Source organism: Sus scrofa, chromosome 18 (assembly GCF_054392235.1).
Source record: "Sus scrofa isolate SSC_HxYL_T2T_F1_AM1 chromosome 18, Sscrofa_HxYL_maternal_Yorkshire_Landrace_v2.0, whole genome shotgun sequence".
Classification (NCBI taxonomy): Eukaryota; Metazoa; Chordata; class Mammalia; order Artiodactyla; family Suidae; genus Sus; species Sus scrofa.
In genome coordinates, this window is record NC_139400.1 from 49,296,589 (window position 1) to 49,305,264 (window position 8,676).

General features: G+C 38.9%; 1 protein-coding gene across 30 annotated transcripts in view; it reads right to left on the reverse strand.

Annotated features, from left to right (window-relative positions):
• BBS9 (Bardet-Biedl syndrome 9) overlaps positions 1-8,331 on the reverse strand; it is a 444,711-nt gene extending 436,380 nt beyond the window's left edge. For 12 of the 30 annotated variants that reach the window (XR_014834269.1, XR_014834283.1, XR_014834268.1 and 9 more), the window contains exons 1-2: positions 8,292-8,331; positions 7,848-7,938 (exon numbers count right to left, since the gene is read on the reverse strand). The gene's annotated coding sequence lies outside the window, so the exon portion shown is untranslated. Of the gene's footprint in view, positions 1-7,847 lie in introns of all 30 variants that reach the window. The other 18 variants (XR_014834274.1, XR_014834281.1, XR_014834278.1 and 15 more) reach the window with 4 other exon arrangements.
• Between the last annotated feature and the right edge of the window lie 345 nt (positions 8,332-8,676).

The window sequence follows — 8,676 nt, forward strand, 5'->3', positions numbered from 1 at the left end:
GAGGTTCAATCCTTGGCCCAGCCCAGTGAGTTAATGATTCAGAGTTGCTACAGCTGCAGCCTAAATTGCAGCTGCAGATCAGATTTGATCCCTGGCCCAGAACTCCAAGTGCCGTGGGCGGCCAAAAAAGAAAAAATAATAATAATAATAATAACAATAATTTTAAAAATGAAAAAGGGAATACAGTAGTGTCAGCACAATACTGGGTACCTAATAAGCCATTTTCAAAATTATAAAATTAAACTGATGGGGAACAGATCAGTGGTTACCAGGGTTAAGGTGGATGTGACTTTAAGGCATTAACACAAAGGAATTTTGGGGGGATGATGACAAAGTTCTTTAACCTGATTTTAGTAGTGGTTTCATGGAGTAAATTTTATTTCTTAGAACTATATTCCAAAAAAATAAGGGTATGTAATGTCAAATCTGGTGAAATCAAAGTAAAATCTGTAGTTTAGTTATAGTATTGTACTAATACTAAGTTAATTGTATTGACAATTGTACTTTGTCATTAGGAAACCACTATTTTTACAACTTTTATGTGATCATAAAATCATTTCAGAGTGACAAGTTTAAAGAAACAATGGGGGGTGGGGAACCTCCATTCTAGGCCCTGTCTTTATGCTAAAAAAGAAAGTAGTCAAACAAAAGCAAAGTGTTGATGGAGGTAAAGAAAAAATACATAGGGTAGGTAAATAAACTTATTATAAGTTTAACATGTGGGAGAGTTTCTGAAAAACATTTGTATTGCCTGCTATTAATAATAGCACTATACAACCACACAAATTGCCAGATTTGCAAACTTTAACCTCACAGTAAGTATTCAAAAAATGTCATAAACACGTCTATTACATTTTTATTGGATTTTTTTAACTTGAGAGGGAAGTAAAAGTACTTAATAAATGCCATATAGTCTCATTATGTACTCCAGATACACTAGAAAATTGTTATATGCCATGCCATTGGACTATCATGGTGAAGATATATCATTCTCTTGGGACAGAGGTCATGAAGAAATAGAGAAGTCTGCCAGATAACCAAACTGGGGTATCCAATGAAATCAAAGGAAAACCAGGACTGAGCTATCTGGAAGGAAGTGAAAAGGGAATATCAAGAAAAAGAGAGTGACAAGCTATATGAAATGCTGGTGATATGTCACAAAGGATAAAGACTTGAGAAGACACAAGTCTTGGCCATAGAGACAAAGCCCAGAACAAAAATCAATAAATAGGATAACCAACAAGTAATCCTTTACACAGTCTGCATCAGCCAGTTCAAAAGGAGCCTGGAGGAAAGTAAATAGGAAGGGAAGATCTGCCCAATATCAAAGAGGTCTCTCTTCATCTCACAAAAGCAGAGGAGAGAACCCCACAAGCCCTGCCTAGAGAACATACTAAATACCTAAGTAAAAAAGGAGGAAAAATAAAATAAATAAAATAACTTTTTCTTGGTGAACAAGTTTTTCAGCTTGCTAGAATAAAGGAGAAAAGCACCCCCAATATGAAAAACTAACTCTCCAACACTTTATGCAAATGGAATTGTTCTACATCAAGCACTAATTTCTTATAGACGTCTACCATAAAATTGAACATCTATGCCTATTAACAAAATAACACAGGCAACATTTAGTTCCTTCCTGTTTCTCCTGCCCTATCAATTTCTTCTTAGTCACCCACCACTTCATTAGCTTCTTTTTTTTTGTCTTTTTGCCTTTTCTAGGGCCGCTCCCGCGGCATATGGAGGTTCCAATGGGAGCTGTAGCCACCGGCCTACGCCACAGCCACAGCAACTCGGGATCCGAGCCACGTCTGCAACCTACACCACAGCTCACAGCAACGCCAGATCCTTAACCCACTGAGCAAGGCCAGGAATCGAACCTGCAACCTCATGGTTCCTAGTCAGATTCGTTAACCACTGTGCCACTACGGGAACTCCTTCATTAGCTTCTGAAAGCCCTTTTTTCCTACACAGTTTAGCTCTTTACTACCCAAAGTGTAGTCCCTGGACCAGCAGGTCAGCATCACCCAAGAGTTTGTGAGAAATGCAAAATCTCAACCCCACCCCAAATGACATCCCCAGGTGATTCATAAGCACTTTAAAGTTTAAAAAGCACTGGTTAAACTGATATCCATTAGCCTAAGTGGATGTTTTCTTAGCAATGCTCTACTTCTCTTCCTTTTTTCTGTGACCTCCGCCACCAGTCAGTTACCTTCCCAAAGCTTGAAAAGGAGACTCACTTTTAAAATCAAAGAGCCTCGGAGTTCCCATTGTGGTGCAGCAGAAACAAATCCAACTAGTATCCACGAGGATGCAGTTTGATCCCTGGCCTCACTCAGTGGGTTGGAGATATAGCATTGCTGTGAGCTGTGGTGGAGGTTGCAGACACAGCTCAGATCCCGAATGGCTGTGGCTGTGGCTATGGAGTAGGCCAGCAGTTGTAGCTCTGATTCGACCCCCTAGCCTGGGAACTTCCACATGCCGCAGGTGGTCCTAAGGGGAAAAAAAAAAAAAAGATCTGAATAAATAGGAAAACACCCCACGTTCATGGACCTGAAGTCTTAACATTGTTAAGATGGCAAAATTTCCCTAACTGATCTACAAACTCAATGCAACCCCTATCAGATTCCCACAAGGCTTCCTCGTACAAATTGACAGGCTATTCTGAAATTCACACAGAATTTCCAGGGATTCAGAATGGTAAAAATAATCTTTAAAAGAACAAAATTGGAAGACTCACACTTCCTCATTTCAAAGCTTACTACAAAGCAACAGTGATCAGGACAGTATGGTATTGGCAATAAGGATAAACACAGATAAATGGAAAAGAATTGAGAGTCCAGAAATAAATTCATACAAGGATGCTAAGATCATTCAATGAGGAATTGCAACAAATGGTTCTAGGACAATCGGACAACTACATGCAAAAGAATTAAGTTGGAAAATTACTACAAACCACACTTTAAAAAATAACTCAAAATAGATCAAAAATCTAGGTGAAAGCTAAAGTATAGCTAAAACTATAAAACTTCTAGGAAATCTTAGAAGAAAACTTATAAGTAATCTTCATAACTTCTGATTTGGCAATGGAGTCTTAAATTTGACACCAAAAACATGAGTAAAAAAAAAAAAAAAGATAAAATAGTCTTCATCAAATTTAAAATTTTATACTTGAAAGAACACAAGAGAGTAAAAGAGATGACCCACAGAATGGGAGGAAATACTTGCAAATCGTATCTCTGATAAATTATATCTGTACTACACAAAGAACACTTATGACTCAATAATAAAACAACTAAAAATAGGCAAAGGATTCAAATAAGATATACAATGGTCAATAAGCCCATAAAAAGATGCTTATTGGCCATGAAGGAAATGCAAATCAAAACTACAATAAGATTCCATTTTGCATACACTATAATGCCTAGAATCAAAAAGTCAAACAGAAATAAGTTTTGGCCAAGATGTGGAAAAATCAGAACCTTCATACACTGCTGGTGTAAACTTACAGTGGTGCAATCACTTTGGAAAATGAATTGGCATTCCTCAAACACTTAAACATAGAGTGATCAAATGATTCTGTAATTGCACTCTGAGATATCTATCTACCCAAGAGAAATGAAAACATAAGTCCACATAATAACTTATCGTGAATGCTCATAGAAGTATTACTTATAATACCCAAAAAGAGGAAGTGACCTAAATGTCTATCAATTGAATATATAAACACAAAGTGACATATCCATAAAATATTAATCAGTGATAAAAAGAAATGAAGTACTGATATATGCCACAACATGGATGAACTTTGAAAACATTATGCTAAGACAAAGAAGACAATCACAAAAGACCACATATTAAACGATTCTATTTTTACAAAATGCACAGAATATGCAAATCCAAGGAGGCAAAGTAAATTAATGGTTCCTTAGCTCTGATGCGGGAAAGAAAACAAAAAATTTATTGGGAAAGGGTGCAAGGTTTCTATTTGAGGTGATAAAAATACTCTAAAATTTTCTGCGGTACAACTGATAGTTGCACACATCTGTGAACATACAAAAAAAATCGAATAGTATACATCAAATGGGTGAATATGTGAATTATATTTCAATAAAGCTGTTATTTTTTAAAGAGTAAATAGTGATGGACACATGGGGGATTGTTTTACTATTATTGATGCTTTTGTTTATGTTTAAAATTTCCCATAATAAAATTAAGTTTTACTTTTTTTAAAGTAAGATACTCCTGTATTTAGGCCACATATACCACTTCTGAAAGGAAGAACAATAGGTTGGCAAATTAAATTCAGATGATTAGCAAAATAAATTCTACCCTTTCTCCTGGAAGGACATCCACGCCACTGGGAGAATGAAAAATTAACTATAAATTAAGACTTAAATAAGACGCTAATTCACTTTCCAGGTTCGAAAAGATACAGGCTTTGACTTTAACATATTAAGGTAAGTGGTTGGATAGGGGAAATCAGTTACTGGCAGGTTAGGAAGAAGGAATGAAAGGACCAGTGGTAATAGGGCATTTTTTAGTTGTGAAATCTAGCTTTTCTGTTACAAAAACAAAAAGTATTCCAAGTAAAAAAATAAATATGTATAAACTGATTTTAATTTGGTTTAGTTAACTGCCTTTTTTTTTTTTTTTTTAGGGCCACACCCATGGCACATGGAGGTTCTCGGCTAGAGGTCTAATCAGAGCTGTTGCTTCGGGCCTACGCCAGAGCCACAGCAATGCCAGATCCAAGGCGCGTCTGCGACCTACACCACAAATCACAGCAACGCCGGATCCTTAACCCACTGAGCGAGGCCGGGATTGAACCCGCAACCTCATGGTTCCTAGTCAGATTCGTTTCCGCTGCGCCACAACAGGAACTCTCTAGTTAACTCTCTTCAATAAAAACAAGAAATGAGAATTTGCATTTTATTCAATGTTGATTTCCACTGATTTTCTGGGTTTTTTTGTCTTTTTGCCATTTCTTGGGCCGCTCCCGCGGCATATGGAGGTTCCCAGGCTAGGGGTCGAATCGGAGCTGCAGCTGCCAGCCTACGCCAGAGCCACAGCAACGCGGGATCTGAGCCGCGTCTGCAACCTACACCACAGCTCACGGCAACACCATATCGTTAACCCACTGAGCAAGGGCAGGGACCCAACCCGCAACCTCATGGTTCCTAGTCGGATTCGTTAACCACTGCGCCACGATGCTTTTGTTTATGTTTAAAATTTCCCATAATAAAATTAAGTTTTACTTTTTTTAAAGTAAGATACTTCTGTATTTAGGCCACATATACCACTTCTGAAAGGAAGAACAATAGGTTGGCAAATTAAATTCAGATGATTAGCAAAATAAATTCTACCCTTTCTCCTGGAAGGACTCCTGATTTTCTGTTTTTAAATAAATGTAAAACAAAAACCAAACAGCAGGTTTTCTATGAGGATCATCTCCCTTTGACTGGAAAAGAAAATAACAGCTAACAGTTACTAAGCATGCACTAAGGTCCCAGGAACTATTCTGAGTGCTTTGCAAGTATTCCATTTCAATCTTCATAACAAAACTACTAAGTAAAGCAGAGATACCATTTTGCAGGTATCCCTGAAAACAGAGAGATTAAGAAACCTGCCCAACTGGTCACAACTAGTAAGTGGTGGAAGTAGCATCCAAAACCAGATTGTCTACTCCAGAACCCTAATTAAGTACAGCCACCTGGCAAAGACTAAAAAGCTATAACTCTGTTAATATTAATTCTAATCACTGCAAGTTCAAACTTCAGGAAAGTATCTCATACATTTAATTAAATCTTTAAAGGATGATTGGAAAACAACAATTTGAAGGTTTTAACAGTTGCATACTATAAATAGCCACAAAAGACTTATTTCTTACGCCTTATTAGAATAATAAACAAGAGATCAGCTCTTCATCCCTTAAGCTCCAGAAATTCTCTTATGCACTTTCTTTTTTATTCTTAATAGGGATTTATTAAATAATGATAAACATGTTATCTTCCACATCAAGTTTAATCAGATTTAGTTTTCATTTAAGATATGGATATTTTAATACCTCATTGGCATATTCCCAAAATATGGAAGGATGACTAGAAGAATGGCTGCAGCAATAACCCCAAGAATCCTGTGGAAGGAACGTGTGAGTGACATAGTAGATTCTGGAATTAGGAAGCTAAGTCTCCAACTCAGCTTATCATTTGGGAAGCTTTGTTTTCTCCAGGTCATGTCAGTGCTGCCCCAAATTTTAGAAAGTAGGGGTCAGGTCTTCCAGTCCAAGGAAGATGAAAAATGCATGCAGAGTTAGAAAAATGTTGCTTCTAAAGACAATATTTTAAGGGCTCAGTGTTGGAATGTTCAATAAAACCCACAAAAGGCAAAAGGAGAGGGAGCCAGACATCCCTCTGACTCCACACTCCAGCAATATGACCTTAGACAAGTCCCTCATCCTCTAGGCTCCAAGTTGTTCCGGGAGGTGGAAGTGTAAAATGACATAACACATGTAACTACCTAACCCAATGCCCAAGCCATAGGGAGCACTCAACAATGTCAAATAAATGTCAGTAGTAATCATAATAGCAGCAGCAGCAGGAGCAGTACTAGTAATAGTGGCGGGGGTGGTGGTGGTGGTGGTGCTATGTTCTGAGCAAGACAAAATTACAAGTGTCAACCTGACCCTCTGGAATGAAGATTTAAATTGAACTATCAAAAGAATAATAACCTTTCACTGAAATGTTGTTACTCAGCAGGGATGCTTTATAATAATTTAATGTGTTTCAACAATTTTTGAGAAATATTTGAAATCCTTTATTCTGAGGGATAAGGCTTGCTACATACATCAGAAGGTGCAAAACTTTAAAAATTACTATATGCTATTGATATTGGTTTTTTTTCCCCTTCAAAGAATATTTCCATCAAGAAGTTGTACCATAAACATAAATGTGTAGTTGTAATTTAGGAACAATTACACATAATCACACAAAATGAAAAATTCCTTAAACTCTTATAAATAACTTGTAAATCATTTGCAAAATTTTAAAAGTTTTTTATATTCTTCTAAATAATGGTTCAGTCTATTCACCAAATAAATCTCAACAATTATTCTCTTTACATATTTCTAGCAAGTTAGGAAATCTCTTCCTCTCTGAATGCTGGCTGACTTTAGCTAAGATCCAGAGTCTTCCCTCCAGCCTCTTCAAGGGGTGGATGTCTGTGATAATGGTTTCATTTTACAAGTAAAAGTGAGATGACCAAAAAAAAAACTCCAGGAATTGGAGTCAACTACAAGACTTGATTGGGGAAGGGAGATGCTAATAAAAACATCTCAATTCAATTAAACTGCAATGTAAAGGGAGAAAGAGAAGCAATAATCCTATTGCAAGACGGAATTAGGGGGTATTAGTACATGCACCCCGCTTCAGTCACAGGCTGAGAACTGCTGTAACCATTTGTTCACAAGACCTGCTGAAGTGTCAACGAGAGAAGGATGCTTGTGCACCATGTGACATTCCTGAATGGAATCTATAAAAATTCTCATCACTCTCGAAAATATTCACAGACTCTCTCTCTCTCTCTTTCTCTCTCTCTCTCTCTCTCTCTCTCTCTCTCTCTCTCTCTCTCACACACACACACACACACACACACACACACACACACACACACACACTCTGTCTTGGCAGGGTTTTGTTTTGTTTTGCTGCAACAATCCTTCCTAAGAAACCTATAACTTTATCTCCCCCCCAAACCAGTACATGGCATCAGAGAATCAATCTTGACCACAAATAAAACACAAAAAAGGGCATTCGTGCACCCGATGTTTAATTCCAGACACACTCTCTTACCTGTTACCGAATCGGGTGGGTCCTCCCCCACCTTTCTTCGAACTCGCTTTCCACTGATTTCCCTTTAAAAACGTCTGCCAAGATCCCAGGGCTGGATGGACGAGTAAGAACGGAGGATTCAGAGAAAAGCAACCCTTACTACTCCTTAACGTTCCCCTGCGCCAACTTGTTCCACGTCCCAGGCAAAAAGAGAGCCTCACCAGAGAGCACCATCAGCTCCACAGAGTTGGAGGGCTCCCCCCAAATAGCTCTCCTGCATCCCTTCGCTGTCACTCCCTGAGACAAGCAAGAAAAACGGCATCAATCCCTTGGCAGAGACCAACCAGGCGAGAACAACGGAAAGTTCTGCCGCTCACAGAAAGGAGAAAATGATGAAAGAGGCAGCGAATGGGATGTAGCAGGAAAAGGACAGCAACGGCGGAAGGGACACCTCCCCACTCCTACCTAACTCCAAGCCTTCTCCGTCCTGTTGTCATAGCACTTTACAACGAACACTATTGCGCAAGTCAAATAGCTGAGCCCTGGTGCCTTCTGGGGGTTGTAGTCCTGAGTGTCTGACGAGACTGAAAGTTGCAGGGTTTTTTCTGAGTGGGCTCAGGATGGAGTCACATTTTTACGCGATGAGGCTGGAACGAACCGCCTCTTGTTCCTCCTTAGCAGAGGGGGAGAGAGAATTAATTCTATTCCCCTTTTCTGTCCTAGGACAGGTCCTTGGAGGCGGGTTGTGAGAAAGACCCGCCTCTTGTCTCCGCTGCTGACGCAAACCACGCCCCACTCGCGCCGCTCTCCGTTCCCGCCGCTCAGGAGAGAGGCTTTCCTCGGGGGCGTG